The sequence below is a fragment of the Corvus cornix genome, chromosome 3 (genome assembly GCF_000738735.6).
Source record: "Corvus cornix cornix isolate S_Up_H32 chromosome 3, ASM73873v5, whole genome shotgun sequence".
NCBI lineage: Eukaryota > Metazoa > Chordata > Aves > Passeriformes > Corvidae > Corvus > Corvus cornix.
The window spans coordinates 31,408,341-31,431,000 of NC_047056.1; positions in this window are offsets into that span (position 1 = coordinate 31,408,341).

Here is a 22,660-nt window from a genome sequence, read left to right on the forward strand (position 1 = left end):
TGCAGTCATTACAGTAACCATAATGTGAAGGAGGGAAAAATACGTATGTCATAGAGAGAAAAGGTGTGAGTAGTGGCACTAGCAGAAGTGCCTTAGCCAACAGGAACCCTTCCAAAGGGATGGCTTAACTCCATGACTTGACTTCATGCTCTGCAAATATTTGCCTTTGAAAATGACAATATTTGTGGGTACTTGCAATTTTCTTTGACAGCTGCTACCAGTAGCTTTCCATAGCAAAGCAAACAAGATATTTAATTTCCTGAGGAAATTTCCACGAAAATGTAGCAGGTAAAAGCTGGCTAATGTTACCAGAAATGTTACCTTTTGCACCATAAAAATGCCTTTCTCTTTCATGCTAAAATTATGGCAAAGGAAAAAAACCTCCTCATTCATACCCCAGAAGGGCAGCAATGAGAACAGGCTTCCTTCCCCCTTCCCCCAACAACCACACTGACTGGGGAGGCAAACGTGCCAGGAAGAGAGAGTTGTGTTGTTGTGATACAAACTTTTTAATTTATTCAAAAGGATACAGGGGAAGCTGGGACGTGCTTACTTTTGCTAGTTGAGAAGTGCCAAGAACTTTCCAGGAGCCTGACAACTGGTAACTGTAACCAAAATGTTAAAAATTACATTTGGAGATTATGAGAGTTGGGATAAGAAGAAAGAGCATAGTGAACAATGATCTAGCTAATGGGCTGCAGGTATTGAATAAATAGAAGAACAAATAGGCACAGAACAAAACCTCATGTGTCTCTCACATGTTACAGCTGAAAAAGATGATTCAGTGCTAACCCAAGTAACTAGAATAAGAGCAACAAGAAATCTGTAGCCTTTTGTGAGCTATTAAACTGATGGATTTAAGAGGAGAGGTAGTCAGACAGGGCTGGCTTGCAAATGTACGTGTCTCTAGGCCTCACAAGAATATTGCCCTGAGCTTTTTGGCTTCGTGCTGCAGTCTCCTCTCTCCCAGGGATGTGTTTTCAGGGAGGAACAGTGTGGATTCACTTCTGGACTGAGGCTGCTTTGCCTTTTCTAACCCCCTAAATCTCCTTAGTCCTGCTGCCTCTAATTCTCCTCACCTGAAAACACACTCAGCAAGGTCACTGAATCACACATATCACACATCTACAGTGTGGTTGGCTTGGGCAGGCACCTCTGGAGAAACCTAGTCCAACCCACCTGCTGACAGCAGGGTCATCTGGAGCAGGTTCTTCAGGGCCATGCCCAGTTGTTTCTTAAACAGCTACCATGATGGATGGAAACTCCATAACCTCTTTGGTCAGCCAGTTTCCAGCTCTCCCTTATTGACAAATCCAAGCCTTTTCAGCCCCTAGCTTGCAAGCCGTGTACTAATAATCACTGCAACAAGGCTGCTCTGACGCCAAACATCTTGCAGGTGCTACAGCAAGAGAAGGCCAATAACCCTCATGCAAATATATGCTAAGAGCCCTGTGTATGCAAAGTGCAGTGAGACGTGCAGATCACCACGCAGTGTGGGAGCCGTGCCCATGCACGCACCGACGGGGAAAAAGCCCAGCACTTCCAAAGGGTTAGTACCCTCAAGGTCACTGCAGCACAGGCTGACGTAAGGCCGTAACCTTGGCAGGGTGGGAGAGGGGGAGAGCAGCGTTTCCATTTTGTGGAATAAATAATACCCAAGGCTTCCCTGATAAGAGGGGCTGTATCAATAGAGAACTTTATTCAGGAGGTTAATGAATTGATCTGATCATTCCTGAGATCATCTATTAGTCCGGTGCTTGCCCATGAAAGAGAACTGCCCTGGAGCATACGCTGCACATCAGTGAATCAAACGTGCAAAGAAAGACACACGACTGGAGAGAAAAGAAGCCTGAAGCAAAGCCTGACACTGAACAGCTGGACAGCAGCATATAATAATGGAGAGCATGTTGTGAATGCTGCATTATCCAAATAAAACAGTGCAGAGGAGATTTAGAAAGATGAGAGGGACATGTGGTAAGGATGTAAGAGCTACCATCTTATTCTTTCCTGAAATAGGCCATAAATATTCTATGGGACCCTTTGTGACAGAAAAGTGCTCTGAGCCTGATTTTTATCTGAAACAAACTGTCTCAGACACAGCAAGAGAGCAAGGACTCAGTACCAGCCTGGAGTACAAATGCCTGCAGTTGGAGCACACCCTGCATCTCCTGCAGCAGTGGGGCCTTCCCCAGAAATCACCCCTAAACCCTGTGGCTGTGAGAGCCAAGGGGAAGCATCTCCCAGTGCAGCGCCGATGGCCACCAGCACTTTGTCTCAGCTCAGCTCCCAGGTGCCTGCCTTGCAAAATTCCCCATCACACTTGTCACTAATTGGTACCTTTGTTAGGAGGCTTATCAAAGAACGGGAGAGCCGGACAGGGTCATAATGGCTGAATTATCTCCTTGTTCCTGGAAGTGACCCTGCTGAGCCGAGGCTGAGGCGACTTGACAGGTCGCTGTAGTGGAAGCAAATGCTCGTGTTGTAGTGCTCTGGGAGATGAAGAGGATTTAAGGCTCCAGGGCTGCCTGTTCAGCACAACAGGCTGCCAGCACTAAAGTTACTGTAATGAAAGCAATAATCATTGTAACCCTGTCTGTGTTAAAAATCCACTTTCATGAGGATTGACTTCATTTTAGGAGTTGTCTTTATGGCTGAAGTGCTCCTTAAAAGACTGAACTAGCTCATTAGGATTAAATTGTGCCTGTGGCATTCAAAGGGAAACACTAGCAATGCATATGCAATACATACAGGCATGTGTCACTTCCAGACAGGCTCTACATGTATCTTGAATTATGATCTAAACCCACTCCAACCAGGGAATATGTTTTTCGGCTCCACTGTGAGTGTTACATAGGAAAGAGAATGGACCTGCTGCTGTGATGAATTATAAAGCAGCAGATTGCCTGTGGTTTGGCAAGGATGGTTATATCGTACTTATTTATTGTTATTATTCATGTGTATGTGAGGTTAAGACAATGGTTTGCCTGAACTACACAGGAGTCCAAGAAACTAGCTTATGTGTCTTCACATCAACCTTTTCTTTGGCCTAGACATAGCGTCTGCTGACCACATGGATGCAGGAAAACGCACTTTCAGTGCTGTGCACTGAGAAACTTCAGTGGCCAGTGCTCGTTTTTCAGCCACTCTGACAGTCCATCCTTTACTTTGGAAGCACTGGTGATGGGTAGGTGAGAGGTAGATTGACTAGAGCCACATCTCTGTTCGTGAGCACTGCATTTAACCCTGAATGGCTGGTTCATTTGCTTGTGTTTAAACCCCTCATATGGAGTTATATAGTAGGCACAAATGCTCTCCTTTCAGCTGCTGAGATCCATGCTCCTGTTGGACACCAGATTGGACCGTGAGTGTGGGTTCATTCAGTCCTCCTGCCCCGACTCTCAGCCTGAAAGCCCCATTGCTTGGTGTGAAAGCCTCATTGTCCAAGTCATTTATAAAACAGAATGGGCATGGAGAATCCATCCGACGGTATTCTGCTCAACAGCAGCAGATCTGACAAAACCCCTTGGCAGTGTCAGCTGGGGCTAGATAAAAGCACCTGGTAAGCTCATCAGCCATAGGGTTGTAAGGTCAAGGAGGAGATAATCCCTCTGAGCCATGTCAATGGAACAGGCTTATTTCCAAGCTCTCCCATTCAGTGGTGGGGTCAGGTCTCGACCAACACTGTCGAGGAAGAGTATTCCCACTCATCCTCACTTTCCAGTGCCTTCTGCCATCGGCTTTTGGCTCACCCACAGAAAGCCCACCAAAAGAGAGTGTCCCACTCTAAAGGCTTTTATCATCTTCACTGGAGATTTCACAGGAGAGTGTGCCTTATGAAAGCAGGGATATCACAGATTCTCTTTGGAGTCACACAGAACAGCCTGTCCCACTGCATCTTCCTGCGTTCAGGGCCAGTCTTCCTCTGAGGGCGGGTCTAAGACTTGCGAGCTAGTGAAACATAATCCGGACATTTCTATGCTGTCCCTGTCACAGCCTTGAGTTCAGGGACATGTTGAATTCTGTGCTTGCTTTGCCCTGCTTTGATGTCCCATGTCGGGGGCGTTGATTAGAACACAGAAAGTAAGTGTATCTGTCCTTTGGTTTAGAGTGTTATTTGTCTCTTCAGCCACTTCAGCCTGTTGATTGCATAGTCCTTCTCCTCTGTAAAGTACAGCTCTGCCCTGAAAAGTAAAAATGGCAAAGGTTGCATCTGCTTGTCAAAAGTTATAATAAAAACCTCATGATAGCACAGCCCATCAGCTTTGTGGAGACATGCAACCTCTGTTGCATGCCCGATCAAAAGAGCTGGGGAGTGAGCTTGAGGAATTGCGCTCAACAGTTGCTCTTTGGGGGTCTTATTTTGCTGTGACAGAAGAAGAAAGTGGAGGTAGCATTGGGATCTTCTATTTCATCTGAGTGGAGCAAAGGGAAGGAGATGCTGCCCTTTGTGTAAATCCTCATTTTTCTATCTAGTTCCAAATAATTTCCATCCTCCCAGCTGTATTGACTATGAATTCAGTCAGGGTCCTTGGATCTGCAGCAAAATCCTGCTCCAAAAGACCACACATTCTTTGCTCCAACACACCTGAAATTCTTCTTCATGCCTATTGTGTGGACACCAGCAACAATTTTCCCTGCTAAGCCAGAATGTGTTGTTTTTGAGGTCTCTTTTCCTGTTTCTCATTGGGAATCAGGTAGGTATGGGAGAGGATGCATTTATTTCATCTCTGGAGCTGCATGATGAAGTGATTTTGAGCTTGGCAGCCTCACTGGAAAATAATTTAGATTCAGAGAAAAAAAACAAATGTAAATTTTTGGGGGTTTAACTCACAGGCAGAGGAAGGGGATCAGTCTTATTGTTTTCAGTTGACACAAAATGTTCCGTGTAATCCAAAATGAAATGCTTTGCAATGGACACATGTGAACAAAGGCAAAGAGGGGGTGGGTTATGCAACTGTGTAAAGAAGGAGCAATTATTGCAATTGCAGACTTTTATCTGTTATAGAGGGGGCTGTAAGAGATTCTCTGTCTCCAAAGGCCCTGGTGCCTGGTGCAAGGCTAGTTCAGGCTGAAGTCCCTGCTTGGAGTAAAGCAGCTGCCCTGAGCATGGGGCTCTGACACCTCCTTGCCCAAGAGTCCCAGTCTCTAAAGGATTCTGGGCTGGCTGATCTTTATCTCTCCACCTTTCCTATTGAAGACATTCCTGTTTAAATACTGATTGGGCCAGAAGACAGCCCTCTTCATCCTTCCAGACAGGAGTACTGTCCCACAAGATGAGATGCACAGATTCCCCTCCTTTTGGGAGGGACTATGAGCTTTATGTCAGGAAACGCCAACAGGAGACTGGAGGCTGAGAGCTACTCTCACATCCTAGGGTGGCCTGGACAGGACACTCTGTGTCCTGCTGCCCATAGCTACGCTGAGAGGCAGGGTTGCATCTTCCCTTGCTGTGTGGGAGTTTAATTTGGTTGTTCCACACTCTTGAGACTAGACATAGAGGTACAGTTTGAAGAGCACTACCTCCTCTTTCCTATTTGTGAAGTTAATTCCATTTTTTTTCTCTTTTCCTTCTCAGCTAGCATCATTGATGAAACACAGTAGTAATAATACATGAACAGTTTCAGGACAACTAAAACCACATTCACAGAGTATGTATTATTCTCTGCAAAAGTAACAATTGTTCAGGTCTATTAGTGAACAGACACTTGCAGAATTAGTTCCATATATCTGTGAAGGAATATTTTCAAATCCTCTTTTGAAACAGAGCTACTGTTGGTTGTAAAAAACTGATCAGAAAAATAGGATGAGACACAACTGGAAGTGCTTAGAAGCTACCGAAGAAAATGTTATTTGCATTGGTGTCAACCTCATTGATATTAACTGAAACACAACTTCATTCACCAAGCTTCTTCCTGATCCTATTGTATTTGCCAGTGGTCTTGCTTATGTGAAGAGGATGTGCTGCCTATTAAAGAGCTGTCTTTGCCCGTGTTATATTGGCAAGGGAATCCACTCAGCGTGTGGTGTGGGATTCATGATGGGATCTGTGGCGCTGAGTGTGTTTAAGTGTAGGCTCTGTCCTCAAAGAGCTCCCAAGCGAAGTTAGAACCAGAGGCACCAGGTGATGGAAAGACAAACAGGCAGTTCATGATGGGATATGAGGCAGCAAATAAGTCAGTGCAGGGAGTCTGGATGACTGCCAGTGTGAAAGGCTTGAGTATGTGTGGGCCACAAATCACCTTGCTCCTGAGAGAACTGAGCAGTGCTAACAAAATATGTCTACCCAGAGAGCTACAAAAATGCAGGAGGTGTGAAGGGAAGAAGAGATTTGATATAAGGAGAAAATATTGTAAGGGCAATTAAACTCAGGTGAGATCATGAGGAGGGGAAGCAGGAGTATGGAGTAATGCAGATGAGTCCAACCACCACTGCTACTTCACTTTCCAATAACACAAGACCAGGAATCTCCTTTTACTTTAAGAAGATAGACTTGAAAGGATAAAGGGAAATACTTTTTTCTGGAAATGCATGTAGTACTTTCAGAGGGCTCTATGCTGCAGGGTGCTATTGAGACAGAGGGTTTAGATTGAACATGTGATAGATGTGGGACTAAATTTACCTTTGCTGTTAGGTAAAGGGGATGGACCGTGTCCTAATAAAGCATGAATAATGGCATCTGCACTTACAGTACACCAGCCATACATGTGCCTTCAAAGTCCAGGCTGGCCAGGATGAAATCACAAGCACTGTCAGTGCCCAGGATCAGGGTGTGAGATAATCAGCCATGAAAGGGGCAGAGTAAGACATCCCTACTAGCGTGGAATTTAGGTAAATGAGGAAGGGTTTTGCACTTGTCCTTCAAGCATCCACTACTGTTAGCAGTAGTTTTGGCATTGGACCATGCGGACAGTTTTTCCTAATGCAGCAGTCCCTTTCTGTCACTTTCTGTTCCCCAATAAGCTGATCCCAGGAACTTTCTGTGCAGCTTAACCCAAGTGGATTTCTGATAACATTTTGTCAAGAAGGCTGATGTGGTTGGCTATTTTATTTCTGTTGAAGTCTGATGGACAGGGTGGGCTTTGTTAAATTTCTGCTGTTACAGGAGGGAATTTCTTAGGGCATGGACCAAGGATATATTGTTTCTTCTGATGAACAAGTTGCTAGCAGCCAAACAAAACATTACAGAACTAAACAGGACAGAGTGTGTTCTGCACTTCAAGAGGCTGTTCTTGTTTTGACAAGAATCTAAAGCAAATGTTAACGCAGAGGACAAATCAGAGAGAACAAAAAGCTGCCTCTCCAGACTCGTCAGAAATCAAGTCAGCCTGATGGGACAATTCAGCATGCAAGACCTGCCTTTCATCTTAGGCTCTTGAGGAGGAGACACTGCTCTCTGAACCTCTTGGCAGGTGAATTCCTTTGCTTAGTCCATGGCTGTTGATATACAAATCAGAGATGCACCTCATTAAATGGAAGACAGCACTCTCTCCTCAGATCTGGTTGTCTGCTCTGGGTTTGTCTCTCTTCCTTGGCATTTTATTCTCACTGGCCAGGTCACTTGTAGCTTCTCTGGCCCCACTCTCTCTCATACTTCTAGGCACATGAAGGAAACAATGTCTGCATCACCCAAACACTGACATTATTTCACCAGGGAGCAGGGAACTACTTTGCTCTTTCTGTTGCCACAAAAGGTCTCAAGAAGTATTAGATGCCTGTGGTCTGCCATAGACCAACCATACTGGAATAAGCAAGATACTCAAGCGACTATTAAAGGGGACATTTTTGGGTTCTGCTCTGCATTACCCCTGTCACTGCTGGGGAGGTGGGCGGGCTTGCCCCCAGCCTGGGTCCTAGCTGGAGCTGTCCCTCTACCTGTGCCCATCCTGCCCTCAGCTCTTCCCGCTATGATGTACCTGATCTGCCAATGGTGGGGGCCTCAGGAGACCATTTCATGCTATTCTAGGCACACTTGCCCTTGGATGCCTGTGCTGCAGAGACGAGGTGTTAGTAGAAGACAGCGGCCATTGCTTCCAGGGTTGGGTGACCCGGACACAGCAGCAGGTGATGCTCACAGATCAGGAGGCGGCCAGAGCCCAGCCCATCTGTTGGCTTCATTTTCATTGGGACCACAGGAGGGGATGGTGGAAAAGGACTGAAGGAAAGGTAGCTCGTGATGTCCTCAGGGGTAATGATGAGCTGGTCACCAGTCAGTTATCAGGATCCATCCCCACAAATTCGCCACCAGTCAGACTCCAGAGCAGTGTTTTCAACCGTGACCCTGATGTGTCTAAGGTCTGCACAGTGCTCAAGATGGGGAAACAGCAAAAGGTAAGTATGTGTACACGTATAATCAAGAATAAAAAGATGAAATACAGAACATGGTTTTCATAATGGATAGGATTTACTGCCTGGCCCCATCCTTCAGGACACAGATATGCAGTCTTCCTTGAAGATACTTTTCATCAAGAGGGGAAAAAAACCTGGATGGGCTGATATTTTTTTAGTGCTAAGAGCTGCACAATACAGTATTTATTTAGCAGAATATAAACTTCAGCAAAGCCAAGTCTGAAACGTAGGAGGGTCATTCTTGTATTATAAAGACGAGAGGAAGTGGTGAGCAGTCTGGAAACAACACAGAGTTGGAGAGGCTGTTTTTGGAGGATTTCTGAAGAAATAAAGTGGTTTTAATGGTTTGATAAATTTCACTGACCTTCCAGTGGAGACAAATCTGTCTTTTTATCTTTTATTTGATTTTGTACACAGATGAGCCTTTTCAGCTATTATTTCAGCTCTTGGAAAGGCATTGCAAACCTAGCTGTGATGACAGACATTTGAACTCAAAACGATCTTTTCCTGAGATACAAGTCCTAGACTTAATGAAATGCTTGACTTCACAACACAATGCATCACAAGATACTGGTCTGTGTCCATAAACTGACCTGCTGGCTTCCCCTCTCTTACTGTGCAGCCATTCTCTATCCTGCTATCCTCTTTCTTCACACTACACTGGCCGCTTTTATTATTTAATTGATAAGAGTTTCACCTGACTGTACTTTTGCAGCTCTCCCTACTTACAGCTGTTGTGCTGAGTTTAATTGCAATGCCTCAGACAGCACATGATAGGAAAAGGGCCAGAAGGGCTGTCCCCAGTTGACAATTCCAATCCCTTGCTATTACAGGCAAGTGTGTCCTGTCACATCTTTCATAAATACAATAAGCTCCGTCATCAAAAAGCTTTTAAAGTAACCTTTTTAGCAGGTTGTCTTGCTGGAAACTTGTTCTGCACCTCTGCTCCTCCCCCTTGGGTGTTCTGATTATTTGTACATCTCTCATTGCACATTGCTTTGTTTTCACAAAGACGGATAAAGAGATGACTTCTTAAAACCCCTCCTTTTATAACTTCGGCACATAGTTAATTCTTTGTTGTTGGTGATTCATCCCCTGGGAGAGCATTCGGAGCCTGGTAATATACAGAGTAATTTGGAGCAATCAGAGCTGATGTTGATTTAGTCCCAATACCAAATCAATGCCAAGGTACATGACTTCTATCTGCTCTCTAATATATCAATAAAGGATGAATGCATCCTGGCATTTGAACAGAACTTAGCAACTACCTCAGCATTGTGGTATGTCACTATGGAGCGCTGAATTTCACCCATAGAGAGCACATTCTTATGTGTGTAGCACTCTGCCTTGGGCTTTTAAAGACCATTTCCAAGCACTGAAGAGCCAGACTTTCTCTGGAGTTAGAGAAACATATGCTGCACGTGCTAATGCACCATAAATCAGTGCTTGCTAATTCTCCATGGCTTTTCATGTCGGGGAAAGTTTCTAGAAAGCAGATAAGAGAGAAGAATTTATCTACAATCAAGGAAGGTGTGAGACACAGGCTGTGAAACAGCCCCAGAAGCTCAGAACTTGCCTGACCTGTTCATGCTTTTAGGTTTTGGAAGTGCCCAGACCTCTGGCCACCACAGCTTGAAATTCCTATAACTTTCTAGGGAATTACACTGTTGGAATATATCCACATTGACTTAGCTTTTCAAATGCAGTCAGTTTAGTGGACAGTTTCTAATTGGCCAACAGAAAATTAAGCCATAAAATAGTGTAACCAGCCACAAATAAATGCCACCAATATTATGTGTCTGGGAGGTATACATCATATACTGTCATTTTCCAGCTTAGTGCTAAGTCAGTATCTAGAGCAGATGCACTGGAGGCATATGATGTTTTTGTAACAAGCCGCCCAGGGTAATGCTCTTGGTTTCACTGTGAAGAAGACACATGGGAACTCACCAAGAAAACACTCCCCTTTGTAGTGAACATTCGCAATCAGTGTTTGTCACAGAAGCTTTTGGAATGGTGAGTAACTGGAAGAAATGAGAGACACAGTATCTGCTTCTTCACACAGTGACGGGATGAGAAGGGTTCCCTGTCCTGCTTGTGGGGAAGAACACACCTCCTTCTGTGACGTGGCCTGTCACTGCAAAGGAATTCAGAACTTAACTAGATGCATGCATTTAGAAAAGAAAAAATTCAGATAGAGGAAGGATCATTAAAAAAAAGAGTGAGTAAAGTTATTCCAGGATTTTATTTGAATGACAACATCAATAGAAGATACCAAAAACTGGCACATTTTTGTGGACAGAACTAACATTTCCAGAAGAAACACATGTTAGACTTTGGGGGATTATGTCAAGCAAAAATTTTTTTTTTTTCTGGTTTTCAGTTGTTGAAAGCCAAATGCAATTACATTTTTTAGGGGCTGGGTACTGAAAATTGCAACCCAACACTGGAAAACTTTTCTTTGCAACCAAAGTAATTTTTCTTCAGGTTGCTCAACAAAAACCTAAAATACTTCTACTTAAAAGATTTAGTACAGACTTTTCTGGACTAAACTTGCAGAAACTGTTGAGGCTGCAATTCATGTGGCTGTTCTTAAAGTCTGAGAGCTCTTCAGACAACTGTAGTTGAGCGGTCACTACATGGTCACAATATCTGAGACAGTTTGCAGTCCATACAGAATCCTTTGCAGAGGATCTTAGGGTTACAGCACAAAAGACACTTATTCTTGCATTAGAGGAAGTTTATATGACTAAGTCAACAGAAAAATGCCAGCACAGAATGACTAGAAAGCCTCAATGGATCAAGAATAAAATGAACAAACCGATCTATCCTACCACTCCGTAACAGTGTGTATGCAGACAGTGGTGACTTACTGCATTCTTTAGGACATAAGAACCCAAAATCCGTATGTGCCAGTGCTGCTGTCAGTGTGAGACAGCTGACTTTTGTACACCCTTCTTTTCTACAGTTTCCAGCATGGCTCTCTCTGTTGTCCAGGAACCAGAAGTTTCTGTTCAGCAGAGGACTTGCATATGAGTCTTACTGGAGATTAACAATATGGCCCCCAGTATTTTCATGAACACTAATGGATGTGAGCAGATCCCTGAAATGAAAGAGAGGCTTTGCAGAAATGGGATTGCAGAACTCAGCGTGACAGAGGAACCACACTGACACAAACCCCTGGGTATTGGTGCCTGGAACTTGCTACCTGGGACTCAAGCACAACCAGTTGGCACTGCCCGTCTGCCAGCCATGTAGGTATGATGGAAGATCCAGTCAAGCACTGTGCAAGTCTCCCAGATTCCATCTGGCAATTGAAAGAAAGGAGATGCTCTTCTACACTCCACAAATATTTCTTGTTTCTGTGCCACAGGCTGAGGAATTGCATGTATGTTTCCTCAAAGCCTAGCATAATGTCCATGTCTTTCCTATATTTTGGGATCAGTGCTAAGCCTCAAACAAGCCAGATTGACTTCTCTTGTGACTGCACTTGCTAAATAAGGCTCTAGAGCTTTTTGTGTGTGGAAAGAGGCCTTTAAAATCTTTTCTGATCATATCTGATGTGAATGTTTGCCAGTGACATTCTTGAGGAAGTAAAACCAACATCAACTATTAAAAGTAGTAGAACCCCTCCTCTTTTTCTCTTCTGTTCCTTTATTCTCTCCTTCATGATGGAGAAACAGGACTGTAGATTAATGCTCCATTGATGATTTTACTGAAGGTCTCTCCACCCATTTATGAATGCCATCTGTATCACTCATGAGGTTTTTGTGCTAAAACATTTAGCATTTCAACCAATTCAAGCCTGCATTTTCTTTTTTCTTTTTTTTTTTTTTTTTTTGAGCTGTAAACTCTTGTAATCAGAGATTTTCTACTTCTCTCTGTGTGTTTATACAGTGCCAAAGGCAATGGGGTTGTTCTTGATTAGGCACCACCATAGTGACAGCAGTATGGACAACCTGCTCTCACCTGCACTTTCACGTGAAGATTTGTAAAATATCTGCTGGTGATCCCTCTCTAATGTGAAACATCACTCTCCTCCAACATCAAAAGTTAGGACATCTTTATCTGAAAAAATTCATTTGCATGATAACATCTGCACACTGTGTTCTGCTCAGAGGGAGAAGCATGCTTATGAATGCCAGTGAGGAGCTTGCTCACAGGTATGAATACGAATAGGTTGTTCCACGCAGGTAACTCAACTCTGATGTTGTTAGGGCTGGTAACCTTGGGTACTGATGATAGCAATCAAGCCTGTATTCCACATGTAATCCTGGGTACCAAGGTCATCCACATTAACTTGCACCATCACCAAGCATAGCTTTTCAATGATTGTGGGGTCATTGGCCACAGTTAAAGAGATCCAGTCAAAGGAAGGTATAAGACTACAGGTCTCTCACAGGGCTTGGATCACCATGAGATGCTCTAGGAGCATTTGCTGCAGAAAAATGTCATAAATCTGAAGGCTATTACCTTGCTATATTTGACAAAGCTGTCCTTTAGAACAAAACTATCAGTTACAAAGGGCATTTGCAGTAGATGGTGAAGGATCTCAGGTGCTTCTGCTTTGGGGAAGCAGGTGACACATCATTCAATGGTCCATCATTGTCACTGATATCTCTCATTCCACTAAGCATCAGTCCTGATTTGTCTCTCCTCAGATGACACAGTGGCTAGATTTAGATGGTGAGTACACATCTTATCTATCATAACGCCTATAAATAGTTATCATATCCATGTACAGTATCTTGCTGGACTATTTACAGCGTTACCCAAAGCCCCTTGAAGCCAATGAAAAGGATGCCATTTACATTACAGGGATTTGGAGCAGGCCATTATAAACTCCTCACTTCTAGGGTATATGATCACACTCTCCCAGGCCTACAACTATGTGCATGGTGAACCACGGTCAGTGATAGGCTTCCATTAGCACCTACTACATTTTTCTGACTATTTTCTGGGTAAATGGTCTCAATGGGAGAGAGGAGAAATAAAAACACAGAATGTAAGCAGATAGGGACAAGGTTTGGAAGGAGTCCATCTTCTGCTTTGATATATTTTCCTGATTACGATAAGAGAAAGATTAGAGGGGAAAAAAAGAAGGGAGAGGGCAAGGTGAGAGCAGGTTAGGAGAATATGTGGTGGGAGGCACCAAACTCTGTGGCTTGAAGTCTGTTTTCTGCATTGAGATGCTTAGTATTTGCTTCTTTGCTTAGTATTTGTCATTGTGTCTCCTACCTCAAAATGGGAACAGCAAGTCCTGAGAGGGCATCTGCCCTTAGTCCTTCTGCATGGCACACGTACCAGCAGAATTGGGCCAAACCCAAGAAAACTCTTGCAGCAGGTAACAATATGTTTTCTATAGCAACAGGGAGAAGGGACGGAAGAAGTGTCCCAGCTTGGAGGACTGTCTTGTCACTCCTCTTCCAGCCCTGTCTTACTCACATACTCCAATATAACCAGCCAGCAAAGTCAGCATTGTACCTGGGCGGTGACTACAGACCCTACTAACCCAGTAAGATCCTTGTGTTTGGTGCTATAAAAACAGAGCGGGAGGATGGTCCCAGCTCCTGGAAAATTGCGATCCAAATATAAATAAAAGTCAGCAGTTCAGGGAGAATGTGTAGAAAATGAGACTTTTCTGGCTAGCACACTAGACAGTAGCTCTCATCTTTATCCAGCACCCTGTAGGCAAAGGGGGGTTTGTATGATTGATATGAAGGAGGGATTAAGGGTATTTTCCCCCCTCATCTTGCCATGCATCAGTGAAAAACAGAGACAAGCATGCTACAAAAATCTTCATCCCTCTGTAACTCAGTGTTTTGAAGCAAATGGGGACACCTTTCATAACCCAACCTCAGTAGGGAGGAAGAAGGCAGCTGATAATGAGGAAATGGATATCAATGCCATGGGCCACACCTCAGCATGGAACTGTAGGCAGGCATAAGGGGCCGATGGGCTCTTCTTGGTGGGAGCAGGGAGCTGGGGAGACCCCCAGTGTCATGCTTTTCCCTCTCAGGATGCAGGAAGAGAAATCCAAGGTGGGTAAGGAGACCCCCACTTCTTTCCTGCAGGCAGCATGTGCATCCAGGTGGAGGTGCCTCTGCAGGTGTGTGTGGACTCAGCTCCATCAGGTCCAGCCCCATGTCTATGCCTTGCCTGGTCTCTAAAGTCTGTGCTTGGAGAGAGGGAGAAAGGGAGTAGGAAAAGGCATCAAGGAAAGTGGGGATGGCTAAGGCTGAGGAGAAAAGAGCAGCAGTGACAGGGAAAGAAAACCAGAAATTTTCACTTTAAGTTGTAGCAAGAGATGATTGACAAAACCCAGGATGAACAGCGGAGAGCTGGAACCAGCTGCATTTGGAGAAAGTGCATGCAACAGGGCGAACAGTCTGCCTCTCCAGGCAGGGGCAACAGCTGGCAGCAAGCAAAAATCCTGATAGGTAGTGCAAGAGGTCAAGAAAACAGGCCAGGAAGGAGGAGAGGAGGGAGGGGATGCAGGTGGTGCTGGCTCCTGTGGAGAAGCTTGTATGAGCTCCTACCCTCAGGCCTGGCAAACCTGCCAGAATCTAAATTGGTTTGTGCCCTGAAGTAGGAGGGTTAACTTCTTTTTCTGTTGCAGTCTTAGCTAGACTAACTGCAGATATTATTATTCATACAAGTATCTAACAAAAGATGTAGTGTGGAGCAGCTGGAGCAGAGTTCTGGAAGGTGAATTATATTAATATTTTTGTTAAGGACTTGGCAGAGTTTAGATCTTTTCATGCTCATCTGTCATGAGACAAGATGGATGACAGAAGAGTGAACAAATAGAAATATATGAACTGGTTGGAGGCTGTGCCTCAGTGCTCAGGAGAAGGCAAGTAGCTGGACAAATTCCTTTTTGCCAGTGTCCTCATTTATCCCTGTCCATGGAGAGGAGACATCACTCCTTTTACCAGAATTGTGATTCACCCATCCTTTTTTTTGTGCCAAAAAGTGGTTGCAGATACCTAGTGTCTATGCATGGGACTTTTCAGGGAGCAGGAGACAGCCCAAACAAACACCTTGGATAAAACAAAGTCAATCCTGAAGCAGAGTACTCAGCTGTTGTTCTGGAGAACACGACCTTTTGGTTTCTGTGAACTATGGGGTCAGAGCCTTTGCTGACCTTCCTGAACCCCTGGAACCAAAGGGGGGAGGGGAACGACTTACTACCACAGAAGACTTAGTTCATTTCCTTTAATAATGCAGAAGTTACTTGTTCGTCAGCCAAATGAAAAGAAAGAAAAAAAAAAATCTCCAAATGTTTTGGTTTGGATAGAAACAAATCTCTTCTTTTGCTTCTCTGTTTTGTTGCTGAAACACTTTTAAAATTTAGTCCAGTCACTGGAAATCTTTAAGTCAACTGGAAGTACCATATGGTGATGAGTGAGTGCCATCTTAAGCTGACATCTTGGCCACCTCCCAGATCTGGGCTCACACCCCCAAGCACTCACCCCAGTGGTGAGTGGCTCTCTAGGACTTCTGCTGATGGGGCTCAATTTTGCAAAATTAATGAGCTCCTCCCTGGATCAGAGCTTATACATCAGGTAACTCCCCGTTCAATCCCAGCATGTTCTAACCACTGAGCCAGAAAAGTAGGCCCTTGCTATATTAGCAAAGCTTGAACTGCTCTAATGAGGTAAAACAGAAATGCCAACTTGGATACCCTTTAGCTCTGTGGCTGCTTGACAAGGGAGAGACTCCAGTTCACTGTTACATGGTCCTATAGAACATCCCTTTTCCTTAGCAGTGAGTCATTCACTGGACAGGTTTCACCAATACAGAGGCTGCTGAAGGATAATTTGTGTCCTCCATCCTGCTGTCTGCCTTTAGGCTTTCATTGTGTTACTTTTGCACGCACAGTCCAGAGTTTCTCTGGTCTTACTTACGCAACTCTCGGAGAGTCTGCTTGAAACCCAAGCCCCAGAGGAAGACTTAATGATAACGTTGAGAGGGCTCTTTTCTTTTAACTTCTGCTCCTCCTCCCCACATTCCTTTGCTCTGGGCTGACATTAGGTTGGTCAGTCTGAAGGCAGGAAACATATCTAGGGTAGTCACCAATTCCAGCTTCAGCTACATGGCAATGGCTCCTCACCAAATTGTCATGAAAGAAAGCTCTTCCACTGACACCACCACCAAGAGTTTAGTTCATGGATCACCAGATGTAGTTGCAACCTCACGTTTTGCTCTGCTTCATGAGTCCCATTCCAGCTACAAACAATTCTGCCTTTCATGGCTATGCCATGGTAATACACACATGAAAAAATCTCCAGGTACAGCTGATCTGGTAGCGAGGGTCTACGTCGCAGTGTGTACTGCCCGGGGAAACAGATCTCCGCATAGCATAGCAATTAGGGGAAGGTGGAAAGCAAACAAACAAACAGGCAAAAATAGTGCTTCACAGTGTCTAAAGGAGTCAGTTTTAGGAGTAACCTAACTGTATAAACCTGTCAAAGCACTTAAGTCACCTGGTGATTTATTAAAGTGGTTAGAGGTGTAAATAAGTGGATAGTGGTGTAGAGCAGATAAAGGTGGTTTAATTTTAGTGACTCAGGTCTTAGGCTACTGTTACCTTTACCAAACATACTGTGAGGGATTTGGAACTCAACCCTGGAAAATTTAACTAATGCATGTGTTTTAACAAAATAAAACATAACCACAGTCTTTGGGGTTCCTCCTGAATAGCTAATTCTCTCCTCTCCTCTCCTCTCCTCTCCTCTCCTCTCCTCTCCTCTCCTCTCCTCTCCTCTCCTCTCCTCTCCTCTCCTCTCCTCTCCTCTCCTCTCCTCTCCTCTCCTCTCCTCTCCTCTCCTCTCCTCTCCTCTCCTCTCCTCTCCTCTCCTCTCCTCTCCTCTCCTCTCCTCTCCTCTCCTCTCCTCTCCTCTCCTCTCCTCTCCTCTCCTCTCCTCTCCTCTCCTCTCCTCTCCTCTCCTCTCCTCTCCTCTCCTCTCCTCTCCTCTCCTCTCCTCTCCTCTCCTCTCCTCTCCCAATCAGAAGGGACAGGATCACATCCTTAGCCTGTCCAAAAGGTCTTTGTTGCACTAACTGCTACTCCAGGAATCCTGGTTTTCCTTTGTCTCACAACTTCCAGGGTAACCACGCTTGCTTCTTCCCATGCAGCTTCCTTCCCTATTTAGTCCTGGAAAATGCAACCGTGCTTACTACAAGCGCAGAAGTTGGCTGCCTGATGCCACACAACACCTTGACAGGTTTCATTTCAGGTGCTTGATGAACTCATGTATGGCAAGCTTTACTGTGCTTAATTGTCTTGTCTTTCTATAAAGAAGTGGAAAAGAATAGCAGTGCTCAGATGACTCTGGAAACCAGTAACAAGATAGAGAAACTCTCACTAGGTTACCAGACCATGTGTGAGTTAGGTGTGGTTTCATGACCACCCTGAACCCCTCCAAATCTGGATTTTGCCAAAATGTGTAGAATTGTTTCTATGTAACCTATGACAGCCCGTCCGTAATTTCCCATCCCTTCCTTTGTGCCAGCCGTAGGGCTCATGCATCTGGGAAATGGAGCACATCAGGCTGAGCCAGATAAATGCTCCACCCAGCAGAAAACAGGAAGAAAAGGGAAGGGTTCCCTCATCCAAATCCCCAGTCTGTCTGACAGATTGACATGATAACCAAGGAACACTGGTGGTGAGGTGGGAACACATGATGCAGGGTTGAGTTATTCCTTTCAGGTGTAGTCCAATTGCTTAAGCAATGATGAAAACAGAGAGAAAATTTAAAAAAACCCTTTTCATGTAGGAATTAAAAGAATACCCATTTGCCATCATTACAATGTCTGATGTCTTTACAATAATTACTGCAATACTAAAGGATGGGGCTCATCTCTGGTCATGGATCCAGCTAGTTGAAGCCAGTTTTGGAGATTCCTCTGGCCAGTGGAGAGAGAAGCTTCCAAAGCAGGATGTATTTCAAACAAAGATGGGTGTTTCAGGGATCTGAGACACCTGGAGATCAAAGAATCATAGAATGGTTTGTATTGGAATGGACCTTAAAGATCATCTAATCCAACCCCTTGGCCATGGACGAGGACACTTTGCACTAGATCAGGTTGCTCAAGGCCCTGTGCAGCTTACCATGAGCACTTCCAGTGATGTGGCATCCACATCATCTCCGGGCTATTGGTTTCTGTGTCTCATCATCCTCATCATAAAGAAAAGAGGAGGGTGGGTGGGACATCTTGGCTCTTTATAACTACCTGAGAGGTTGCAGCGAGGTGGGGGTTGGTCTCTTCTGCCATGTCTCACGTGAAAGGCAAGAAGAAATGGCCTTAAGTTGTGCTGGGGTAGTTCAGATTAGATAATAGAAAACATTTTTTCACTGAAAGAGCAGTTAGGCATTGGAATAAGTTGCTCAGGGAGGTGGTGTAGTGGAAGTGCTCAAGAGGCACCTGGATGTGGCACTTGGAGATATGGTTTAGAGGAAATAATGTCAGTGTTGCATTGTGGGTTGGACTACATGATGTTGAAGGTCTCTTACAACTTTGCTGAGTCCATGATTCTGTGAATCTATCATCTTTCACTTTAAAACTGTCACCCTTTTTCCTGTCACTGTAGGTCTTGGTAAAAAGTCTTAAGAGCTTCCTTTAAATACTGAAAGGCAACATTAAGGTCTTCCTGGAGCCTTCTTTTCTGCAGGCTGAATAACCCCAACTCTCTCAGCCTTTCTTTCAAGGACAGTTGCTCGAACACCTTGATAATTTTTTGTGCCCCACCCCTGGACCTGCTCTAACAGCTTAGGTACTCTTTACTATAAATTCCAGCTCCACCTCCAGGACATCTGCATTTCACATTCCATCTTGTTCTTGACTAGAGTTTGGCTCAGAAATGTTTATGCTCTGGGGACCAGGCTGAACAATGCAGGCACCCTCCACACTGAAGTATTCCTGGTGTATGCCTGTTCCCCTCCATCTCTCTTCCCCTCCTGCACTGGCACTGCACCTGCCCAGGCCTGACATTTTTCAGTCAGCTTTGGCTCAGACTTGTGAGGCCAGCAGCTGGTTCACAGAGGTAGGGTTTATCACACCCTAGTCATCACCACAACAAAAATACCACATCATAAATGGCAGCTTTGTTGTTTCCTGCTTTTTGTTTGCAGCAGAATAACCAGGGACAAGTGCTGGGCATGAGGCACCCCAACTTTCTACCAGAGCAAATCAGACAGAAGTGTATCTTCTCAGAGAGCAAATTATTTGGGAGGGTAGAGGGAAGAGACACTATTTTAGGAATAATTTTTTTACAGATGTTTTCCCTCCGGAAGTCCTTTTCTGCTATCTTAGGGCAAGGTCTAAGAGTGTTTAACTTAAAAGATCTGGTACGGAGATTTTGATCATAAAGACTTAATTAAATGAGGTGTTTGGGGAGTTTAATATTACATCTTTGCTGATGGCTGGCTGATTGTTTTACTTGCCTTTGATCAACTGTGTGAGTAGAGGGTCATCCCAATCACCGCGGGCCTACAGTATCCGTCATCACCCCTCGGTCCTATTTGTCTTGTGTGTGTATGCAGAAGGCCTGCTTTTGATGAACTGTGAAAAGAAAGATGAACTGTTGTAATGAAAACATTCCCTCCCCAAGATCCTCTTTAGACAACATTCAATTGGTTTGACCTTGTCCCCTCTCATGGAGGATGGTAATGATTCCTGCAGATGGCTGGGTCATTCCTTGGACACTTGGGAGCGAGGGAGCTGGATTCTCCATCTGTGTTAGCTCTCCAGCTATGCAGGCTGCAGCTGGGAAAAGCAAGCACAGCATTTGTAGACATACCTGAGGTAGCTGGTTGGAATCCTCAGAGATGTTCTGGGATGGCTATTTACATTTGAGGGACCTCACCTAGGCTTGTTTTGCTCGTGGCACGTGCATGCACTGGCTAGACACAGAGAGATGGATCTCCCGGGTCTGCAGTTTCCTCTCTGAAGCAAAGGCCTGGCCTGAGGGAAGCCATTCAAGATGTCAGCCCAGCTTTCCTTGCCCATCAGCCTTGAAATAGCCAACAAATATTAGTAAATGGTCCATCAGCTGAGCTAGTGATCTCCTCTTTAAACCCTTCTTGCTCCCAAAGAGGCACCCTTCTCTTGATTATGTCACATTTGGAAAAGTGACATAAAAGCTGGTGATGAACACAGCCTTCATGTTCATCATCATAGTTTTAGGGAAATGAAATCCCTGGACCAGCCCCGGGGAGGTGTGCCTGTCCCTCTGTCAGATGAAAAGGTGACTGTGTGGGAATTAGTTGCCCATTTGTCTTCACAGGAGAACACAAAGGCTTTCCAGTACTTTTACTGCTTAGTAAAGAGACAGTGGAAAGAAACAGCTCTATGTATTAGAAACATTTGACAGTATTGGGAAACTAAACTGGTAACTTCATACTTAGAGGCATCAGAGGGCACATGAACCCTTGTAAGAACACTTAGTAATGGCCTGTGCATGGCCTGAATATTTGGTGAGTGTAAGCAAGGAAGAGAAAAGATAAATAGGAAAAAGAGAGCATATGAGAGTGATGGGACTTGTCCCATGTCACGCACATAGAGCTCTAAACCAGACACCGAAGACATCCCAGTTGATGTCCTGTTTGTGAAACCACTGAATCTACTTTGGTGGCCCTTGAAATACTTGGTTTTAGATGAGGTCAGTTCCCACTTCTACCTGAATAGACTGAGGATGTCATGACACATCAAGTTCTTGCAGCCTCATAAACTTGTCCACAGATCCTCTAGCAGCAGTGTCAAACCAACTTTAAGGCAGTTTATCTTCTTTAACAGTGCACTTATCCTGTCCTTCTGTGGCTGTTCCAAAAGCAGCTGCAGCTACTTTAATGACTTAAGTCTTGCCTGTGGAAATATGCACAAACAAAGGGTATGACTACTGGCCTCATCCTTCTGATTTCCTCATACTTCCTCCACTTCATGAGTTTCACGAAAATACAGACACTGTGCGTTGCAGTTATAAGACACCTTGACACTTAAGCACAGGCCAAACACTGACCATTCCTGCTTTGTCATGCTTCAGTGAAGCAAAAATGACACCCTTTTGCCAGGAAATAACACAGATACCAGCATCTTGGTAGCTACAATAAGAAGTGTTTAACAGACGCTGCTATCTGCAACTAAGCGGTAGGGGTGGGATTTTCTGCCTACCTCTGCTGCACAGGATTATGTAGGCGTGACACATTTTATCAGTTTAATCATGTTTCCTTCCATTTTGGGTCCCTCAGATATTACTGCCTAGCCTGGCCTCATTGTCTCTTGACCTCTGCCATAGGCACAAGAAAATTTTGTCTCCCGGAGGACTGCAGCCCTGCCATTTGCCTAAAGTCAAGGGCTTCATAGAGGGGTATTCCAGTTTGACAGGTCCCAGTGGGATATGAGAGCAGCCAGAATGCTTTGTTCTTGTACCACAGCTTACTCCATAGTGCATTGAGTGCTACAATCCACCACAATTGTACTGTGTGAAGAGTTCTTCCTGCTGAGGTGTGCAGATTTAGCTACATTCATTCAGGCAGAATTCCTCAACAACCTTAAAAGTTGTTGTTTAGTCTCGGCATGGTCTGCAGTACTAGGTGTGCAGCTGGCAGGAGTGGCAGTCGAGGAAAGATCTAGCTTGGGATTCCCCTGCAGGATATTTTCCAGACAAAGAACCTTACCCAAACACCATTGCATAAGAGAAGAGGAGGTCCCTCTGACTGGCATCTGAAGCAGTGCCATGAGGCTAAAACCCTGAGCTGGATTCATGAGGCAGCTGCCTGGGTCACAGCAGTTCGTGGTGCATGCGACAACATGCATGTGGAGATTACTTGCTCCAGTAACTCGGGCTGGGTGTTCAGGACCCAAAGTAAATACATGAACCACAGTGCTGTACAAAGGCTTAATACCCTCTCTACATAAAACACCTTCCATTCAGCAGCATTTTAAAGCATTAGTACATCCTGCATACATGAAGCAGAGGGTAGACCTGAACTCGGTAACCTTTGCCCCAAGCAACGCTGGGAAGAACAACCAGGCGCTCATACAGAGCCTGCACCCCAGCTGCACCAGATGCACCCTGCTCCAGCCCTGGCCCTGCCCCTGCATGGCTCCTGGCCATCTGGGATCCAGGCGCTTCATGCTCTCAGAGACAACTTGGGCACACACAGTGTGACTTGTAATCACATCTGTTGTGTGTGTGAGCAAATGCACAGGAAGTAGGTGTCTGGGTCTCATGGGGAGAAATACTCCCAAATATAAAAATAACTGAATGCTTTGGCACCCTGTCAAAGACCCCTCCAGACACAAAATA